This window comes from Citrus clementina, unplaced genomic scaffold, assembly GCF_000493195.1.
Source record: "Citrus clementina cultivar Clemenules unplaced genomic scaffold, Citrus_clementina_v1.0 scaffold_5, whole genome shotgun sequence".
In the NCBI taxonomy this organism is placed as follows: Eukaryota; Viridiplantae; Streptophyta; class Magnoliopsida; order Sapindales; family Rutaceae; genus Citrus; species Citrus x clementina.
Window position 1 is genome coordinate 13,366,584 of NW_006262201.1, and position 23,526 is coordinate 13,390,109.

General features: G+C 36.0%; 1 non-coding gene across 1 annotated transcript; it reads right to left on the bottom strand.

Annotated features, from left to right (window-relative positions):
* Nucleotides 1-5,730: 5,730 nt before the first annotated feature.
* Nucleotides 5,731-5,834, bottom strand: LOC112098680. The gene has a single exon (XR_002905790.1). It is a non-coding gene; the product is annotated as a small nucleolar RNA R71 (small nucleolar RNA).
* Between the last annotated feature and the right edge of the window lie 17,692 nt (nucleotides 5,835-23,526).

The following is a 23,526-nucleotide window of genomic DNA, read 5'->3' on the forward strand; positions in this document are numbered from 1 at the left end:
TAAATTTGAGTGACCCACCAAATTTGAATTGATTTTTTTTTCTCTTTTCGTTGATTTGATTTTTCTTTCTTTCTTTTTATTATTATTCTTTTGCTAATTGAAATTGTTTTTGCATAAGTGTGTTTATTTTACCATTAAGTTTTCTCTTATCATTGTTAATCATGAGTCTCATACTTAGACCGTTCCTCCTGAACATTCTTAAACCACTTCAACGTGTCAAAACTCATCTCAAAAGACAGATTCAATTTTGTAAAACACATCGCATTTGGACTCTACAACCACCAGAGTTAGTAGCCTATGTTGAGGGTTTAGAACACCAACTCAGAGACATTGAGAGAAGTGTTTACGACATCCAGTTGGAGCTTGAGGTAAATTCAATAAGAGGACGATTTTAATTTTCTTTGTGTGTTTTAATTTGTTTTTCTATTTGTGTGCTTTAGTTTGTTACCCCGGTGAAATGGCGGATAACGGTACTCCGTGACAATCAAGTCGGTTACTTCAGTTTCCCATAATAACTGATATTCTGAGGCGAAGGTATGGACAGAAACGAGATTCTAGCGAAGCTTCACAAGCGATTCCCTTCACTTCCTCAGAATGCCCTCCTTACGATCTATAAAGCTCGGTCCGAACGCATGCGATTACTCATGAGAAATAACATACCTGCTGACATCCGTTGGTTAATCGAGGCTAAAGTACGATCGGCAGGTGAGTTACCTCCAAAATTTATTGTATACATGCCTGGTTGTGGTAAAGGAAATTATGCAAGAAAACGACGAGCTCGAAGAATTTCTGTTGCTTGTCATAAGTGTGCCAGAATGAGTTGCAATAAAAACCCATGTTCTTTAGGAATGATGTCTGATAACAGGGAAGATAAGATTCAATTCATTAGGGATGGCTTGAATAAGGAGCCATTGGATGATATCCTTTTGTCTCTTGAAACGCATCCCAGTGGATATGTGCAAGGAGCGATTCTCCAGTTATGGCCATTATTCCAGAAAGAGCATGCACGATATAGTCTCGGGAATCTGACTATAAACGACCCTGTTTGCCTGTTTATAAGAAAACTGGATGGGAAGCCTATCCTCGACCCATAGAGGGCGTTCAAGCCGTTTCTGGACGTAAAACCAGAGGAAGATGTGAGCCACAGTCGCAACTACGTGTAAATATCCTTTTACTTTACTGTTATTTTATTTCATTTCACTGTTGTTTTATTGTTTGCATTATTGTCTTTAATAATTTTATTACTGTTTGCTTTTTTCTTTTTACTGTTTTCTTTTTGACTCGCGAGCCATGTGCTTCATGCGTTATTTGACACTAACATGTTACCTCATTCACAGCTGTGACCCACTATCACCAAGACTCTTAAATGTGATTTCTTTTGTCAAACACTCACAAATTGTTTTTGAGAAATATTCCAATGGCAGCTACTCCCAATAGACAATTCAAGAACATTTGTGTGCTTTCTGGATTTACCTATGGCAAACATAAAGAGTTCGTTGAGGCAGCCATAGATCTTGGTCGAAGCATAGCAGCGAGAAATTTACATTTGGTGTATGGAGGAGGTAACCGATGGTTATCAAAAATGGTCTCCGAAGCAGCTTTTATCAGAGGAAGTCAAGTGTTAGGCATCATCCCAAGAGTCCTAAAACCATTGGGCAGTTCGTCTGACTCATCAACTGGAGAAGAGTTAGTCGTCTCAGGTATGCAAGAAAGAATAACTGAAATGCTTAATCATGCTGATGCTTTTGTTTTCCTTCCAGGAGATCTTGCAACACTAGAGGCACTTATGACACTAGCATCTTGGGCCCATCTGCACATCCACCAGAAACCCATCGGTTTGTTAAATGTCAATAACTTTTATGATGGCTTTATCGCATTTCTTAACCATGCAATAAAAAACTATTTCATTCCCTCTAATGCGAAAAAACTCTTTATTTGTGCTCACACTGCTAATGAGCTACTTGATATGTTACAAGCTTATCGACCGGAGCCAGACCCCTGGACCTTTGTGTTGGAGCGTCCAAATAATGATGGTAACAGTAGCCGCAGTAAGAAGTACAAATTAGATTTAACTCTCCGCCTGTAAATATTTTCTTCTGTGTTGTACCACCCAGGTGATGTCTTCTAAACTCTACTTCTTTCATTTCAAACATTGAGGACAATGTTTCGTTCTGGTTGGGGGGAGGGAATAGTCGACAATTGTGGAATTTTGGTTAAGTTTTTACTAATTTTTTGTTGTAGAAACTAACTGTTGCTAACTTTTTGTGTTGAAGATGGCTGAATATGGAGTGTAGTTACTCTAGAAACGCATCTTCATTGTTTAAAAACAAATTCAAAAAAAAATTCAAAAAAAAATTAATTTCAGACATTTTCTTTTTCTTTATTATGTGTTTATGTTTATTTTTCTTCTTTAATTTCTCCTCTATAAATATACATTTTCCAACTTTTGAGTCAAAGATGGCTGAATATGGAGTGTAGTGCCTCTAGAAACGCATCTTCTTAGTTAAAAAAAAAAAAAATTTCTAATAAATTTTTCTACATCATTTTCACATTCCTGCATGCATATTTTTCTTTCATGTTTAGAATAGGTTGGGGGGTAGAATGTTGTTAAAAAAAAATTTGTGTTATTTGTTTTAACATTGGATGACATGATTAATTTCAAATTTTATTATTTGTATTATCTTTGGTCTTAAGTGATGTTACGCTATGTTTGCTACTTTACATGTTGATGTCGGAGACAAATATGAGTTGCTTGAAGGAATGAACATGTCATAAATAAGTGCCAAGTGAGTTGTTGAGCCTATCATTTTCTTGGAGAGTAACCCTTTTGCCCATTCTCTATACAGCTTAGCAGTTTATTATTTTATACACGATCTCTACATTTCTTTTGAGTTAACCCTTTAAAAAAAATGGTAAAAAAAAAAGAAAAAAAAAAGAAAAAAAAGAGTGTGTTGCTACATTTGGAGGCCCATCTAACTAGTAGATATGGAAAATTATTTAGAGCCCTAAAAGACGATGGAGAGGCCATCTTTGATCCGTTTGAGCCTTTCAAGCCATCCCTTTTATTTAATATCCATAGTTAACCCTTTTGAGCCTTTAAAAAAAAAAAAAACATTTTCTTTGTCAACTTATCATCTTGACCCACTCCGATTTGGAGTATTACCTGATATCTTATAAGTTCCATCACCTATGTATGTTTGAGAAAATGTAAATAATTATTTTGTCCAGTGAAGTTATGCCAAATAAAAACAAAAAAAAACAAAAAAAAACAAAAACAAAAACAAAAGTTGTTGTTTCAAAAGAATAAAAATAGGTGAAATCCACCTTGCAACTTCCAAAAAAAAAAAAAAAAAAATTCTCTGCATTTTTCTCAAACATACACTTTGTTTTCCTTATTTTCCTTCTTTGTTAGCCATGTCCCTAGCCTACGTTTCGTCCTAATAAAAGTCCTTCTTGATTTTAGGGAACTATAGTTTGAAGTAGAAGCTAGTTATATGGGCTAAAAAGATGTAGTGATGCATAATTAAAAAAAAAAAAGATAAATAAAGTGGGTTGACTAACATTTTATTTGACTTGAGATCGTATTATTTCTAAGCTGAGGGCATATTTATTTCATCTTGGTGAGAGCATGTGATATCACTTCTTTATTATTTTCTCTCTCAATTACCATTCATTGGAGTGACTATTTTTATTGGGATTAATTTATTTGTGAGAGTGTCACTACTTCCAGTGAGATTTTGGGGTTTGACATGTCATTCTTGAGAGTAGCTAAAACAAAGTCTACTGGGCTAATTCATGTGGATGGTTGATGTGGGTGTGATGTTGCTTTAGACTGGAGATAATGCTTATACTTTTATTTGATTGCTATCATTAATCTGATGGAATAAATACGAGTGTTTCTATTAAAACAAAAAAAAAAATTATTTTGAATTTGAATTTTGTTTTCGCTTTATTTGCTAGGGACTAGCAATAAGCTGGTTGGGGGGTGTGTTGAGTGTTAGAAAATGCATATTTATAAAGGAGAAAACCGTCATTTTACATTTCAAGTCTTACTAACAACCCTTACTTTTATGTATTTAACATTCTTATGATTTAATTACGTGTGTTTTATTTTAATTAAGTAATTTATGTATTTTAGGGGCATTATAGTCATTTCACAATAAAGGAGAGATCAGACGGCAAAACGGACATCACTTTTGAACTCAGGACGGTCGAAAACCTTAGGAGGAGCATAAAAGGAAAAATGGCACTATTCACATGTACGGTACTATTCACGTGTACGGTACTGTATACGTTACTGTTCACGACACTGTTCACATAGACGGATGATGACGTGGCATTGACCGATGATGTGGCATTGACTGATGAGGTGTCACGATCCTGTTTGACTAAAATTCTTATGTACTGTTGATGGTGACGTGGCAGCATATCAGTGGACGAAAAATCTCGCGTACGGTGCATGCATCACACAGGATTATTTTCAACCAAACCGCGTTACTGTTCATCCGGGTCAAACCGCGTTACTGTTCAAAGTCGGGTCAAACCGTGTTACTGTTCATCCGTGTGGTCAAACCGTGGACTGTTGACTGATGACGTGGCGCAATCCTGAGCGTCCAAACTATTTTTAATCCGATGGCCATGATTTACTCCATGTATCTATAAAAAGGGGGCCTCCCCCCCTAATTTGATATCTCTGAATCCATTTTTGGGATCCATTTTCTGTAATTCCTTTTCCATCTTGTATTTTCTTCGTATTTTAATAAATTTCCATTTTGCCCCTAGTTCAATTATGAGTGGCTAATTTTCTTTCAAGCTTGGGTTGAAGGTGAAGTCTCAACATGTGTCATGGGCTTAATTTGGTAAATTTACTTTCTCTTCCCCTCTAATTTTTGTGGATGTTTTGACTTCTCGTCGACAAATAATACTAATCTTGTCTAGATACCGCCTTGGTTACACCGGCTCTCTAGTATAAGGTTATTATTATTTGGTACGATAAGCCCTTAGCACCATATTGATTAGAGCGTGGTTCATGCGGTGTGGATTCCCCCCTCATGATTTAATTGGTATTAATAAGGAATATTTAGCCCATGATGCATGTTGATACGGATCCAAATACCCAAGTACGTCATTTCAATAGAATCCTCTTCAATTCATTCTCGCCATTTTAATTCCAGTTTTAGAATTTATTCTCGCCATTTTAATTTAAGTTTTAGCATATTCCAAATCATTTCCACCATAATTCCAACCACCCATTTACAAAATTAATTCTATATATAATTAAAATCCACCTCCTCGTGGGATCGACACTCGTCACCATTGATCTACACTACAATAGATTCGTGCGCTTGCGAGTACATTAAAATTTGCACAACAGGAAACACTTGGGGTGAAGAGATTGGGGATATAATCTCTTGTTGTAAAGGTTCATTGACACCTTGGAAGTCAATTGTAAACATTTGAAGCCTTGGGAGGCTTGGATAGTGAAATCCTCAAGCCGGGTGAGCTTGGAGGCGTGGACGTAGGCGGGGATAGCCGAACCACGTAAAAATCCTTGTGTTCGTTTTCTCTTCCCTTACTCTTTTAATATTGTACTTGATTGAATTTATTGTTTTTGATTTGATTAAGGCGGTAGATTAAATTGTTGTGCGAATTGTATTGCATAAAATTTAAAATCCCAATTCACCCCCCCTCTTGGGTTGCATAACTTGCATTTCATATAAAACCAATGCTATTCGCAGGGAAATCTCGGAGTTTACCCAGAGAGAGGACGAGCAATTTTTCGAAACATGGGAGCGATTCAATGGGCTACTCTTGAAGTGTCCACATCATGGGTACGAGAAATGGCACCAATGCCAATACTTTTTGGAGGGATTATTGCCGAATGTGCAAGAATGGCTAATGGCAACAAGTGGAGGAGAGCTAATGTCAAAAACTGCATCAGAAATTTGAAAATTCTTCCAGCGACAAGCGGATAATTCCCAACAACGGAGTCGATCACTCAGGACTACTAGAAAAATTAAAGGAGTGAATGAGGTTCAAATTGGCGAATCAACTTCAGGAATCAAAGAAGTCAAGGAGATGGTTGAAGGTCTTGCTCGACAAATAGCATCGTTATCGACTGCTAAATCAACAGAACCACATGACCATGACTCATACTCAGATCAAGCCAATGCCATAGGTGTAATGAGAAAGCCATCAAATTACAACCCATACTCACAACACATATAACCCTGGATGGAGAGACCACCCCAATTTTTCATGGTCTCAAGGATTCCAACAGAATGGACCAGCAGCTCCAGCTCCACCAATTCCTCAAAATCCTCAAGCCTCTCAGCCCCCATTCAGACTATACAATCAGAACCAAAACTACTCTCAACCTAGACCATGGGAGGATTCATTCTAGAATTTCAAAAATCTTACTCACTCCACGATTGAGCAATAGAATCGCACCATTGATGGACTACGAAATGAGTTGAGAGCAGGCTTCAACTCACAAGCTCAATCAGTTTCAAGCCTCGAGAAGATGGTGGGACAACTTGCTTCTTCAGTTCAGACCTTGGCAATGACTGTTGAGAAAGGCAAGTTTCCAAGTCAACCAGTACCTAATCCTAAAGGAGTGCATGAAGCAAGTACCAGTTCACCACAGCAGCATGGAGAGGTCAAAGCAGTAATGACCTTGCGAAAAGGAAAAGAAGTCGACAACAAAGTGGAGATGCCGGTGACAAAAAAAAATCAAATTGTTCCTGTGAGTGTTGAGGACTCACCACCGGAGGAGAAAGAAGAAACCAACCCACGAGAATATGTTCCGAAAGCTCCATTTCCCCAGAGGTTAGCTAAAGGAAAGAAGGGAAAATCCACAGGTGAGATTCCTGAAATCTTCAAACAGGTAAGTGTTAACATCCCTTTGCTTGATGCTATTAAACAAGTTCCATCTTATGCCAAGTTTCTTAAAGACCTTTGTACTAAAAAGAGAAATATGCATGTTCAAAAGAAGGCTTTTTTAACAGAAAACGTTAGTTCTATACTCCAACATAAAATTCCTTTAAAATGCAAAGACCCAGGCTCCCCCACTATCTCATGTAGCATAGGGAACCACACAATTGAGAATGCTTTGTTGGATTTAGGAGCTAGTGTAAATTTGTTGCCTTATTCAATATTTGTGAAACTTGGACTTGGAGAATTACACCCAACTCCAGTGGTGTTACAGCTTGCAGATCGATCCACAAAAATACCTCGTGGTATTGTGGAGGACGTGCTTATCCAGGTAAACAAGTTTTATTTTCCTGTTGATTTCATTGTAATTGACACTCAACCAATACAGGATTTAAGGAAGCACATCCCCATTATCCTAGGTCGACCTTTCTTGGCAACTGCGGATGCTCACATTCAATTCAGGACTGGAAATATGCAGTTGTCCTTCGGCAACATGACTATGGAGCTGAACATCTTCAACATTGCCAAACAACCTCACAGTGCAGATGATGGAATTGTTGATGTGGATTTAATTGAAGCATTAGTTGATGATACTTTTGTTTCAAACCTTAGTGATGATCCTTTACAAACATGTTTAACTCACTTTGGTTTGGATTTTGATATTGACAGATCGGTCGATGAGGTCAACGCCCTGCTTGACTCAGCACCATCTATGGACACTAATAAATGGAAGTCAAGAGTTGAGCAACTAGCACCATCAGAGAAGCAACTCATTCCATCATCAGAATCACCACCGAAACCCGAGCTCAAACCATTACCCAACACTTTGGAATATGCGTTTTTGGGAGAAGAAAGCACTTTGCCGGTAATCATCTCATCATCCCTCAATGACAAACAAAAAGGTAAGTTGTTGGATGTTTTAAAAGAGCACAAAGGAGCATTAGGATGGACCATAGCAGACATAAAAGGTATAAACCCAGTAGACTGCATGCATTACATTCACCTTGATGAAAATGCTAAATCTACTAGGGAAATGCAACGTCGGTTAAATCATAACATGAAAGAAGTTGTTAGAACTGAAGTCCTTAAGCTATTAGACGCAGGTATCATTTACCCCATTTCTGATAGTTCATGGGTCAGTCCTGTGCAAGTTGTCCCCAAAAAGTCAGGAGTCACAGTAGTTACGAATGCTGATAATGAATTGATACCCACTAGAGTAACTACAGGATGGCGTGTATGTATTGATTATAGGAAGTTGAATTCTGTCACACGTAAAGACCATTTTCCTTTACCATTTATTGATCAAATGCTTGATAGATTAGCAGGCCATGAATTTTATTACTTTCTAGATGGCTACTCAGGATATAATCAGATTCCCATAGCACCAAAAGATCAAGAGAAAACTACTTTCACTTGCCCTTTTGGCACATTTGCATATAGGAGAATGCCATTTGGATTATGTAATGCACCTGCTACATTTCAACGATGCATGCTAAGCATTTTTTCTGATATGGTTGAACAATTTCTTGAAGTCTTTATGCATGATTTTTCTATCTTTGGTGATTCATTTGATCAATGTTTACATCATCTAACACTAGTTTTGCAGAGATGTGTCAAGAAGAACTTGGTCTTAAATTGGGAGAAGTGTCATTTTATGGTAAAACAAGGTATTGTTCTCGGTCACATCATTTCGAGCAAAGGTATTGAGGTTGACAAAGCCAAGGTGGATCTCATTTCTAATCTTCCTCCACCCAAAACAGCCAGAGAAGTAAGATCTTTCCTTGGGCATGCTGGTTTCTATAGACGTTTCATTAAAGATTTTAGCAAAGTTTCTAGACCCTTATGCAATTTACTTGCTAAGGATGCACCTTTTGTCTTTAATGATTCATGTCTTGTGGCGTTTGAAAAATTAAAACAGTTGTTGACATCATCACCCATCATTCAGGCCCCGAACTGGAGCTTACCATTTGAACTCATGTGTGATGCATCTGATTATGCAGTAGGAGCAGTATTAGGACAAAGAGTTGATCGAATTCCCCATGTTATTTATTATGCTAGTATGACATTGAATGATGCACAGTTGAACTATTCAACTACTGAAAAAGAAATGCTAGCAGTAGTGTTTGCATTGGAAAAATTTTGATCATATCTCATTGGTTGTAAAATAATTATATTCACGGATCATGCTGCTCTTAAATATCTTCTCACAAAGAAAGATGCAAAAGCCAGACTAATTCGTTGGGTGTTACTTTTGCAGGAATTTGACTTGGAATTCAAAGATAAAAAAGGGACAGAAAATGTTGTGGCGGACCACCTCTCTCGTCTCCATTTTGACACAATTACAGAATCATTACCATTGAATGAGTCATTTCCAGATGAACAATTAATGAATGTGAAAGTATTACCTTGGTATGCTGATATAGTTAATTATCTTGTTACAGGTAAACTTCCAGAGCATTGGACCAAGCAAGACAAGGCTAAATTCTTTGCAGAGATAAATAATTTCTTTTAGGATGACCCGTATTTGTTCAAGTATTGTGCAGACCAAATTGTTAGACGATGTGTCCCAGAAAGTGAAATTCAGAATATCCTTTCATTCTGCCATGAACAAGCTTGTGGAGGCCATTTCAGTGCTAAGAAAACAGCGACTAAAGTTTTACAATGTGGTTTCTATTGGCCAACTATATTTCGAGATGCTTACACTTTCTGTTCTTCATGTGATAGGTGTCAACGAATGGGGAGCATTACACGAAGGAACATGATGCCACTAAATCCAATTTTAGTGGTTGAGATTTTTTACGTATGGGGTATCTACTTCATGGGACCCTTTCCCCCGTCTTTTGGCCATCAATACATATTGGTTGCTGTTGACTACGTATCAAAATGGGTAGAAGCAATTTCATGTAGGACCAATGATCACAAGGTGGTGATAGCATTTTTTAAAAGCAACATTGTTTCACGCTTTGGATTCCCTCGAGCAATAATCAGTGATGGTGGTGCCCACTTTTGTAACAAAGCATTCAAAGCTCTTTTGACAAAGTATTCAATCACACACAAAGTGGCGACTCCGTATCATCCGCAAACCAGTGGCCAAGTTGAGATCTCCAATCGAGAAATAAAGCACATATTAGAAAAGACGGTGAGGCCAGACAGAAAAGATTGGTCATTAAGACTTGATGATGCCTTATGGGCATATAGAACGGCTTTCAAGACCCCGATTGGGATGTCACCCTACAGGCTAGTGTATGGAAAAGCTTGCCACCTACCTGTGGAACTCGAGCATCGTGCGTATTGGGCCATCAAGAAATTCAATTTTGACATGCAGCAAGCCAGCTCAGAAAGAAGATTACAGCTGGCAGAACTTGAAGAAATTCGCAATGACGCGTACGAAAATGCCAAGATTTACAAGCAACGAATGAAAGTCTTCCATGACAAGCACGTTATGAGAAAATCGTTCACTCCAGGTCAGAAAGTGCTTTTATTCAATTCTCGCTTGCACCTATTCCCAGGTAAGTTACGCTCTCGTTGGTCTGGCCCATTTATTGTTCATACTGTTTTTCCACATGGGGCAATTGAAATTAAAGACCCAAAGAACGGTGTCACGTTTAAAGTTAATGGTCAAAGATTAAAGCCATATCTAGAGTACCAACCACATGAAGAAGACACCGAAATAAATTTGAGTGACCCACCAAATTTGAATTGATTTTTTTTCTTTTCGTTGATTTGATTTTTCTTTCTTTCTTTTTATTATTATTCTTTTGCTAATTGAAATTGTTTTTGCATAAGTGTGTTTATTTTACCATTAAGTTTTCTCTTATCATTTTTAATCATGAGTCTCATACTTAGACCGTTCCTCCTGAACATTCTTAAACCACTTCAACGTGTCAAAACTCATCTCAAAAGGCAGATTCAATTTTGTAAAACACAACGCATTTGGGCTCTACAACCACCAGAGTTAGTAGCCTATGTTGAGGGTTTAGAACGCCAACTCAGAGACATTGAGAGAAGTGTTTACGACATCCAGTTGGAGCTTGAGGTAAATTCAATAAGAGGACGATTTTAATTTTCTTTGTGTGTTTTAATTTGTTTTTCTGTTTGTGTGCTTTAGTTTGTTACCCCGGTGAAGTGGCGGATAACGGTACTCCGTGACAATCAAGTCGGTTACTTCAGTTTCCCATAATAACTGATATTCTGAGGCGAAGGTATGGACAGAAACGAGATTCTAGCGAAGCTTCGCAAGCGATTCCCTTCACTTCCTCAGAATGCCCTCCTTACGATCTATAAAGCTCGGTCCGAACGCATGCGATTACTCATGAGGAATAACATACCTGCTGACATCCGTTGGTTAATCGAGGCTAAAGTACGATCGGCAGGTGAGTTACCTCCAAAATTTATTGCATACATGCCTGGTTGTGGTAAAGGAAATTATGCAAGAAAACGATGAGCTCGAAGAATTTCTGTTGCTTGTCATAAGTGTGCCAGAATGAGTTGCAATAAAAACCCATGTTCTTTAGGAATGGTGTCTGATAACAGGGAAGATAAGATTCAATTCATTAGGGATGGCTTGAATAAGGAGTCATTGGATGATATCCTTTTGTCTCTTGAAACGCATCCCAGTGGATATGTGCAAGGAGCGATTCTCCAGTTATGGCCATTATTCCAGAAAGAGCATGCACGATATAGTCTCGGGAATCTGACTATAAACGACCCTGTTTGCCAGTTTATAAGAAAACTGGATAGGAAGCCTATCCTCGACCCATAGAGGGCATTCAAGCCGTTTCTGGACGTAAAACCAGAGGAAGATGTGAGCCACAGTCGCAACTACCTGTAAATATCCTTTTACTTTATTGTTATTTTATTTCACTATTGTCTTATTGTTTGCATTATTGTCTTTAATAATTTTATTACTGTTTGCTTTTTCCTTTTTACTGTTTTCTTTTTGACTTGCGAGCCACGTGCTTTACGCGTTATTTGACACTGACATATTACCTCATACACAACCATGACCCACTATCACCAAGACTCTTAAATGTGATTTCTTTTTTGTCAAGCACTCACAAATTGTTTTTTAGAAGTATCACAATGTCAGCTACTCCCAATAGACAATTCAAGAACATTTGTGTGCTTTCTGGATTTACATATGGCAAACATAAAGAGTTCGTTGAGGCAGCCATAGATCTTGGTCGAAGCATAGCAGCGAGAAAATTACACTTGGTGTATGGAGGAGGTAATCGAGGGTTATCAAAAATGGTCTCAGAAGCAGCTTTTATCAGATGAAGTCAAGTGTTAGGCATCATCCCAAGAGTCTTAAAACCATTGGGCAGTTCGTCTGACTCATCAACTGGAGAAGAGTTAGTCGTCTCAGGTATGCAAGAAAGAATAACTGAAATGCTTAATCATGCTGATGCTTTTATTTTCCTTCCAGGAGATCTTGCAACACTAGAGGCACTTATCACGCTAGCATCTTGGGCCCATCTGCACATCCACAAAAAACCCATCGATTTGTTAAATGTCAATAACTTTTATGATGGCTTTATCGCATTTCTTAACCATGCAATAAAAAACTATTTCATTCCCGCTAATGTGAAAAAACTCTTTATTTGTGCTCACACTGCTAATGAGCTACTTGATCTGTTACAAGCTTATAAACCGGAGCCAGACCCCTGGACCTTTGTGTTGGAGCGCCCAAATAATGATGGTAACAGTAGCCGCAGTAAGAAGTACAAATTAGATTTAACTCTCCGCTTGTAAATATTGTTTTCTGTGTTGCACCACCCAGGTGATGTCTTCTAAACTCTACTTCTTTCCTTTCAAACATTGAGGACAATGTTTCGTTCTGGTTGGGGGGAGGGAATAGTCGACAATTGTGGAATTTTGGTTAAGTTTTTACTAATTTTTGTTGTAGAAACTAATTGTTGCTAACTTTTTGTGTCGAAGATGGCTGAATATGGAGTGTAGTGACTCTAGAAACGCATCTTCATCGTAAAAAAAAAAATTAAAAAACTAAAAAAAAATTTCAGACATTTTCTTTTTCTTTATTATATGTTTATGTTTATTTTTCTTCTTTTTAATTTCTCCTCTATCAATATACATTTTCCAACTTTTGAGTCGAAGATGGCTGAATATGGAGTGTAGTTCCTCTATCATTGCTGGTTTTACTGGTCAATTAAAAGGTTAGTGGGATCATCTTCTCACTAATCAGCAACAATTAGACATTCTAAATTCCATTCAAGTCAATGAAAATGGAGCCCCTATTTTTGATGAGTTCAACAATCCAATTCAGGATGTTGTTGCTGTTGAGTGTTAGAAAATGCATATTTATAAAGGAGAAAACCGTCATTTTACATTTCAAGTCTTACTAACAACCCTTACTTTTATGTATTTAACCTTCTTGTGATTTAATTACATGTGTTTTATTTTAATTAAGTATTTTATGTATTTTAGGGGCATTATAGTCATTTCACAATAAAGGAGAGATCAGACGGCAAAACGGACATCACTTTTGAACTCAGGACAGTCGAAAACCTTGAGAGGAGCATAAAAGGAAAAATGGCACTATTCACATGTACGGTACTATTCACGTGTACGGTACTGTATACGTTACTGTTCACGACACTGTTCACATAGACGGATGGTGACGTGGCAGCATATCAGTGGACGAAAAATCTCGCGTACGGTGCATGCATCACACAGGATTATTTTCAACCAAACCGCGTTACTGTTCATCCGGGTCAAACCGCATTACTATTCATCTGGGTCAAACTGTGTTACTGTTCATCCACGTGGTCAAACCACGTACTGTTGACTGATGACGTGGCGCAATCCTGAGCGTCCAAACTGTTTTTAATCCTATGGCCATGATTTACTCCATGTATCTATAAAAAGGGGGCCTCTCCCCCTTAATTTGATATCTCTGAATCCATTTTTGGGATCCATTTTCTGTAATTCCCTCTCCATCTTGTATTTTCTTCGTATTTTAATAAATTCCTATTTTGCCCCTAGTTCAATTATGAGTGGCTAATTTTCTTTCAAGCTTGGGTTGAAGGTGAAGTCTCAACATGTGTCATGGGCTTAATTTGGTAAATTTATTTTCTCTTCCCCTCTAGTTTTTGTGGATGTTTTGACTTCTCGTCGACAAATAATAATAATCTTGTCTAGATACCGCCTTGGTTACACCGGCTCTCTAGTATAAGGTTATTATTATTTGGCACGATAAGCCCTTAGAACCATATTGATTAGAGCGTGGTTCATGAGGTGTGGATTCCCCCCTCATGATTTAATTGGCATTAATACGGATTATTTAGCCCATGATGCATGTTGATACGGATCCAGATACCCAAGTACGTCAATTTAATAGATTTTCTCTTCAATTTATTCTCGCCATTTCTATTCCAATTTTAGAATTTATTCTTGCCATTTTAATTTAAGTCTTAGCATATTCCAAATCATTTCCACCACAAATCCAATCACCCATTTACAAAATTAATTCTACACAATTAAAGTCCACCTCCTCGTGGGATCGACACTCGTCGCCATTGATCTATACTATAATAGATTCGTGCGCTTGCGAGTACATTAAAATTTGCACAACAGTTGCTACTCTAATTTTAACCATTTCACTCCATTCCATTGGTGACCCTTCACACCTTCGTGATAAAAATGCTGAGTTACTACATAATTTAAGATGTAGGAAACTTAGTGAATTTCAAAGCTACAAAACCTCATTTTTTACCAGATTATTTTTAAGAGATTATGCAAATCATACTACTTGGAAAGAAAAATTTCTTACTGGATTACCTACCCTTCTAGGTGAAAAAGTAAGAAATTCTATTAAAGCCCTTTATGATAACCGTATTCCTTATGACGAGCTTACCTACGGTGAACTTGTCAGTTTCGTCAATAAAGAAGGTTTAAAGATTTTTCAAGATTTGAAATTACAGAAACGTCTTAAGTGGGAACTTAAGAAGTCTAAACAAGAGTTAGGCAGTTTCTGTAAACAATTCAATTATGACCCCTTTAAAACTCCTATCTCCAAAGATTGTAATGGTGAGTGTTCTACTAAACCTCGCAGGAAACATTACAAATCTAAAAATTTTAGGAAATCCTTTCGTAATTTTAGAGAACTTCCTTATAAGAAACCTTCGAGGCCTTATAAGAAACTCAAATTCTCTAAAAAAGAGTTCAAAGCCAAACCAAAGACTCATTTCAATTACAAAGAAGCTATATGTCATAAGTGTGGCATGAAAGGTCATACTGCAAATTACTGCAGGATGAACAAAAAGCTTCATGAGCTTGACCTCGATGATGAGATCCTTTCCAAAATAGCCCCCTTTTTTGTCGAATCTTCTGATTCAGAGTCTTCTATGTCAGGAGACAGTGATCCATATCAAGTTGATGAGCTATTTGACTCAGATGACTCTGCATCTAGCAATAGTGAATCTGAATCTGATTCATTTTTAAAGAAAATCAATGTTTTGACTAAAGACCAAGAAATATTTATTGAACTTGTAAAACATATTTCTGATCCGAATCTTCAAAAAGAATATCTTGATAAACTTTTGAAAACTTTGGATTTTAATAAAGCCGAGACTTCTAATTGTTAAAAAGAATTCTTATGATCTTACTCAGATTTTGGATAAAAAGAAAACAAAAAAGTCAACACCCACAATTCAGGATATTCAAAAAGAAATCAAAGACATTAAACTTGAAATAAAGGATTTGAAAGAAAAACAAAAACGTGATTCTGAAACTATCCAACTTCTTTTGCAAAAGCAATTACAAGACAATTCGGATAATGAATCCAAATCTGATAATGGTGATAGCAATGATCAAAATTTAGAAAACATTGAATCTATTCCCAATGATTTTCTATTTGTTTTAAAACAAATCACCACAAGAAAGTATTTGATTAAAGTCACTTTAATCTTCTCTGATGATTTTGCAATGGATGCCATTGCCCTTTTTGATACTGGCGCCGATTTAAATTGCATTAGAGAAGACATCGTCCCCAAAAGATTTCATGAGAAAACTAAAGAAAGACTTTCTGCCGCCAATAATTCAAAACTTAATGTCAGTTCTAAAGTTGAAGCCTCAATCCATAATGATGGTTTTGAATTTAAAACTTCTTTTGTTCTTACAAATGACATATATCATGCCATCATTTTAGGAACTGCTTTTATAAATTTTATAACTCCTTATACTGTCAATTGCGATAGTATATCCTTCAAAGCAAAAAATAAAAAACTTGTTTTCCCTTTTATTGAAAAACCTAAAACAAGGAATTTGAATATTGTTAAAGCCTGTTCTGTTTATCAAAACAGAATAAATAACCTATTTAAATCAAAACAGTGTGATCTAATGTTTTTACAAAAGGATTTAAACTTACAAAGAATTGAAAGCCAATTACAAAGTGATTTCATTAAAAGAAAGATTTCTGATTTCAAAACTCTCATTGAAAAAGAAATTTGTGCTGATCTACCTTCTGCTTTTTGGAACAGAAAACAACACGTGGTAGATCTACCTTATGAAGCTTCTTTTAATGAAAGACAGATCCCCACTAAAGCACGTCCAGTCCAGATGAACATGGAATTGGAACAACATTGCAAAAATGAAATCAAAGATTTAGAGTCAAAAGGACTCATTGTTAAGTCAAGATCCCCATGGTCTTGTGCCGCGTTTTATGTTAATAAAAATTCTGAAATTGAAAGAGGTACTCCTAGATTAGTTATAAACTACAAACCTCTTAATAATGCCCTAAAATGGATTAGGTATCCAATACCTAATAAAAAGGATTTGCTTCAAAAACTATGTTCTGCTCTTATTTTTTCAAAATTCGACATGAAATCTGGTTTTTGGCAAATTCAAATTCATCCTAATGACCGTTACAAAACTGCTTTTACTTTTCCATTTGGACAGTATGAGTGGACTGTTATGCCCTTTGGTTTAAAGAATGCACCCTTGGAATTTCAAAGAATTATGAATGATATTTATAATCCTTATTCTGATTTTTGCATTGTTTACATTGACGATGTGTTGATATTTTCAAATTCAATCGATCAACATTTCAAACATTTAAAGATTTTTTATTTTGCCACCAGAAAGGCTGGATTGGCAATCTCTAGTTCTAAAGTTTCTTTATTTCAAACAAAAGTCAGATTCCTTGGTCATCATATTTCTAAAGGAACAATCACTCCAATCGAGAGATCCCTTTTGTTTGCAGATAAATTCCCTGATAAAATTCTTGACAAAACACAATTACAAAGATTTCTTGGAAGTATAAATTATGTTCTTGATTTCTGTCCTAACATTAATAGGATGTCTAAACCCTTGCATGATAGGTTAAAGAAAAAACTTGTTCCTTGGACAGATGAACATACCAAGGTTGTAAAGCTTATAAAGAATTCTGTAAAAAGCATCCCATGTTTATATCTTGCTAATCCTACATTACCTAAAATTGTTGAAACTGATGCATCTGATTTAGGCTATGGAGGCATATTAAAGCAAAAAGAAAATGATAAAGAACAGATAGTACAATATGTTTCTGCACATTGGAATGATTGCCAGAAAAATTATTCTACTATCAAAAAAGAAATCTTTTCCATTGTTTTATGCATTATAAAATTTCAAAGTGATTTATTAAATCAAAAATTTCTACTTAGAATTGATTGCAAAGCTGCAAAACATGTTTTGGAAAAAGATGTTCAAAATATTGCATCAAAACAAATTTTTGCACGATGGCAAGCCATTTTAAGTGTTTTTGATTTTGATATTGAATATCAAAATTGACTGACATTTTGATTCGAAATTGGCTCTCTGCCAAAGGATTTCTTCAACCAACCATTCAACAATCCAAAGCCCATCAAACCTTCTTGAGCCAAAAAACCAAAGCCCAATCTCTCCTTGCCAGCGCCAAGACTGAAGAAGAATATTTCAATGTCATGCAACAACTTCTCGCCACAAGGTCAGAGACATCTGTTGCAAGTTCCTCTTCAAGTACTTCAGGAGATGCATAACCTTTTATTTCTCTTGGTGATGAAAATGAAGATGACTGCTTCGGCATTTTCTCTCCAATAAAGCATTAAAGCTGTATTTTTCGAACTTTACTTATTTGTTTTTATGTACAATTTTGTATTTAAAAACAAAAAGAGAGTAAATATTTGTTATTTCCCAATTTTTGTATTTTCGGGTGGTCCTATGGACACAAGTGAGAGCGCACATGTCTCTTCACCCGTATTTCTACATCGGCACTATTCCAACATACGCTCCAAAGACTACTGTTACATACGATCCAAAGCTTACTGTTTGCTTCATTCCCGCTACAGTGAACAGTGCGAAGTTCCAGATGTTACTGTGCACTTAAAACTCCGCTACAGTGAACAATTTAAAAAATCTTGTATAAAAACCGAGAGGAAGACTTAGACTCCTCAGGTTTTTCATTTCTCTTCTTCTCTCCCTTCTCTCTAAAAAACTTCTTCTCCCTCTTCTTCTCTCTCTCTCTCTCTGGGAATAGGAATCTGGAATCCGAAGACAGAAAGGAATTTCTCTTGTCTTCCGATTAATTTCCCATTATTTCCCTTTCTTCTCTACAAAGAAAACCATTCGATGTAAGCATTTCATTCCAGTTTTATTAAAGCATTTGTAATTTTATTTAAAGCAATTTAATTTCCGCACTTTAAATTTCAGCAATTTAAATTTCTGCAATTTAATTTTATGTAACATTTAAATTTTCGCAATTTACATTCCAAGCATTTAAATTTCAGTCTTTTAAAGCTTTCTATGCATGCCCTGCAGACTGATCTGTATCAGAACTGCCATATAAATTGTACGTTCCTCTGAGGCAAAGAGACAAGATCTCGATCCTCAGTTGTAAAATCTTCTCTTCTCCCTCCATTCCTTTAGAGCACCATTTCCGGGAACCGGATCTGGTACTGTGTTTGTACCCAAGCCTTTAGATGTATGTGTTGCTAGGCATGCTAAAGAATTTAATAAAGATTTGGTAAATTGTTTAAAATCTGACAACCGCGTTTAAAGAACTTAATTATTATTTGGTAAAGCAAAATTAAGTTGGTATATCGGCTGGAAACCTGAACGTGCGGGCTATTGATCTGTTCTAAGTCAGATCTAGGTCCAAAGGCAGATTCCCTTCTGCATCGATCTGGTTTAACAACGCCACGTACTAATTTAATAAATATATAAAATTTGATCAACCACGTTCCAAAGCAGATCTATCCATTTATTTTTAAAGAATCTAATAACCAAACTCGGTAAAGCTATTTAAAAAGAACCAACTGTGATCCAACTTGTTTTATTAAAGCACTCATAAAGTTTTCCGACAAAAGCACTTCCATCCTTCGATCCTATTTCCTTCTGGTTTTCAAAAGTTTATCAAGATATTCTTTTTGAAGATTCGGATCAGAAATATGCTTTACAAGTTCAAGAAATGTTTCTTGGTCTTTAGTCAAAACATTGATTTTCTTTAAAAATGAATCAGATTCAGATTCACTACTGCTAGATGCAGAGTCATCTGAGTCAAATAGCTCATCAACTTGATATGGATCACTGTCTCCTGACATAGAGTATATATATATATATAAATCAAGGAACCCAGTACAAATCCATCTCCTCTGAACAACAAGTCAAAGAGTAGATGGAATCCATTACAAAATAATGCCGCCCAAGCGCAAAGACAAAGGTAAAGCAGTTCTTAAAGACACGGATTCCCAAAATGCCTTGTAAGGCAAGCATGAGCTCAGGGGATAAAAGTTTTAAGCCCAAAACAGTGGGGTGATCTACTCCGGAGTATAACTGTTAATCACGGTGAACCTCCTGTCCAAATTAGAGCCTCACCTTACAAAATCCCAAAACCTAATGATTCTGATGCCAATTTATATATATATATATATATATATATGTATGTATGTATGTATGTATGTATTAAAGTGACGATGCAAAAAAAAACTATAATTTTCAATGTAACGAATTCTTTTTTTTTAATATTTTAGTGATATCCTCACTTTAACAAAATTTTCATATATAAATATATAAAAATCGACTCCTTGTTATTGGGCTTGATAGAATAACCAAAACTTTATGCCGGGCCCAGAAGCGGGCTTTAAGCCCAATGACTGACGTCAGCCTAGAGAACAAGCTTTAAATAAAAAATATAATTTTTTAAAAAAAATCCCACCTAATTGTTTATATACACCCATTTTAATGTAAAGAGGTTATAATCATCTGCTATTTTGAAACATACATACATAAAAAAATGAAGGGTGGTTATTAAACAAGTTCATTAAGTTAAATTTTCTTAAGGTGGCATCAAAGTCTAATATTGAATAAATCCAATAATTTCTAAATTTTTTATTCAAGTGATTGTTTAATGTTTAGGTATGCCCTCTTGGATTGGCTAGAACTTTTGGTCCACACGATAACTTTGTATTGTATTTATTTGCTACTTTTGATTAATATTTTAATTAATTGTTAACTAAAATTGATCTATCTAAAAACCTAGATATTACAAAATTAAATATTGAAACTCAACAATTTAAAATAACTTTATTTTGTAATGGTTTAATGTACATATAACAAAATAAAGATGGTGTAGGATAATTTCCCTAACTTTAACAATGCGCCTTTGACGAATTGACTGTAACCAATTGTAACGCCAAAAGGAGGCAATAATAATCTAGTCCTCTGGAAGGCCTTGCTAGGGAACAACATTTGCTAAGGGCAAGGCCTTGCTGGAGAACAAATTTTGAGTTGCTTTGTATTATTACCTTGACATCTACACATTTTCTTTTGTGTGGGACACAAACTTAGTTTCACTCCATTAATAATTTGTATCAAATCAAAGTCAAAGTGGAGGACAAGTACTCAAATTCTTGTTTGGGATTGAGGTTGCGTAGTTATATCTTAAAATTTATAGCATTTAAGTGTTTGGTAAACACTAGTTGCTATAACTTGAAAAATAAATCGATTTGATTTTACACTTATATGATAAAAATGTATTATATATTTAGTAATTTTGTCAAAATTATTATCTAAAAATTATATTTACTACATATTATTGACTTTTTTTATCATAATAAAGTTTTTCAATATAATTATAACTTAAAAGTGACAACACTTTCATATCAAATAGAGAATTTGGTCTATTGTGAGCGGAACTAGCTTGTTATCCTTGTAATTCATGAGCGCGTGTTAGCATGAAAGGATATAAAATATTGATGCATATATATATATATATATGGATTTTCAGACTTTTCTCAAACTCCAAGTGTTGGTCATGTGTGTAATAGAAGAGATTTGTTAAGGTTTATATGTTTGTGGTGGACATGATAGTAATTTTTGACTTTTTATATTTTTAGCATCCACAAATGAATGACATATTAAATTTCACATTATTGCTATTTTTACGAACTTATTATAATTGATAAATATTATAATATGAGTTTTATTACGAATTTAAATTTATACATTAATAATATTGATACGAGTTTGTTTATCAAATTGGATCCATCATAGGTGGTACTAGCAGAAGAGTTCAACCACGAGCCTACAAGGCAAGAACCCACAGTCAATCAGCCTATGAAGGAAGTTCACCATGAACCAGTGCAAGATAATCAACGGCCCCAACGAAAAAAGAAACTTCCAGACTGGCTAAGAGACTACGTCATTTAGGATGGTCCATGGAAGTGCTTTGATTGGCTGCGTTTATTTCAGATTCCTTTTGGTTGTTTTTTGTTGCGTTGTCAAAATTGATTATTTTCAATTTCTGTTATATATTGCTGAGCTTTATTGTTTTTGGAGAGTATGAAATGAATGAACAATTTTCTTTCTCTCTCTGACTCTTCCTTCTTTTCTTTCTCATTTTTAAACTTCTAAGTTTCCTTCTCTAGAGCAAACAATCGCTCGAAGTAGTGGTAATTTCGATATTGCTATCAGTTTTGTGAATTAAGAGCGTATCATTAGTGCTCTCCTTCTTCATGGCAAACTCTGAAATCCTTTCCACTTTACAAGCACTACAAGCAACTTTTGACGCCAAACTTGATGGGCAGCAACTGTCCATCCATCAGACAATTCAACAGTTCATGACATCGGTTGATTCTCATTTTGAGGAGCTTCATTCAGAAATTCATGGGTCTTCCAACAAATTCGTTGGCGCCTTCAATCCTTCAAACCCTTCGGCTTCCAATACTGAGGGTGTTCTTAAAGGTTCTGAGGTTTCTCCAGTGCTTCGTTCCATGAAAATGGATGTGCCCAAATTCAATGGGTTTAACCCCAATGGATGGATTTTTTGAATAGAAGAATTTTTTGACTTCCATGACACACCTGAGATCCTCTGCCTATGGATTGTCTCCTTTTATATGAAGGGTCAGGCTGCCGCGTGGTATCAATGGATGAAGAACAATCGCTAGCTCACTACTTGGAAATAATTTTTAGTTAATCTGTGATATCGTTTTAGTGTCTCTTTGTATAAGGATCCTCAAGGCAATTTATCCAAATTGAGCCAAAGTACCACTGTTGCAGATTTTCAATCAGCCTTTGAGGACTTAATGAATAAGGTCACATGAATTTCTTGAACCTCTTCTGATTAGTTTTTTCATTACTGGTCTCAAACCTAATATTCGAAGGAAATTACTTTTCTCTAGATCGTCTTCACTGATGGAGACTTTTACATTAGCTCGTGCTTTTGAGGCCAAATATGACGAAGTGAAATAGAGCACACGCTCGTGACCTAAATGGCAACAACCTTATTCCTTTTCACTTGGTTCCCAAACACAATCCAAACCCGTTTATACATCCTCATCACCTACAATTGTTGCCACAACCATAACCCCTGCACCCTCTTCGACTTCACCATCACAAACCCACAACCACAATACCAATAAACCAAACACCTTACCTTCATTATTACCGACACCAGCATTACTAATTTTCCGTTTGTCACCGGCCGAACTTCGCGACAAATGCGAGAAGGGTTTATGTTACAATTATGACCAGAAATACAACAACAATCATCATTGCCGCAGCAAATTTCTACTTCTCATGGGCACTGATGATGAGGAACTAGAATCCAAAGACAACGAGGAACTACCAGATTTGGTAGATGATGGTATTACTGGTGCCATTTCTAGCTTAAACGCTGTAGCAGGGCAAGCCAATCCTCGCTATCTTCGTCTAATTGGTAAAATTGATTCTCACACCTTTCAAGTGCTGATTGATAGCAGCAGCACTCGTAATTTCATAAAACCTGCGTTAGCGGAACAATTGAGGTTAGCCATTCAACCCACTACCAATTTTTAAGTGTATATTGACAATGACGACTTCCTAGTGTGTACGCAATTTTGTTCTCAAGTGAAATTGACAATGTAAGGCACAACTTTTATAGTGGACCTCTTCATTTTGCCAATTGAGGGCGCAGATGTGGTCCTTGGCATTTAATGGTTACAAAAATTGGGCAAAGTGTCTCATGACTATTCTGCCTTTACTATGGAATTTTCTTTAAATGGGCAACCAGTGATGTTTCATGGTGACTTGTCTTCTACTACTCTGATTACTTATAATTAATTGCAGACATTAATTCAAAGTGAT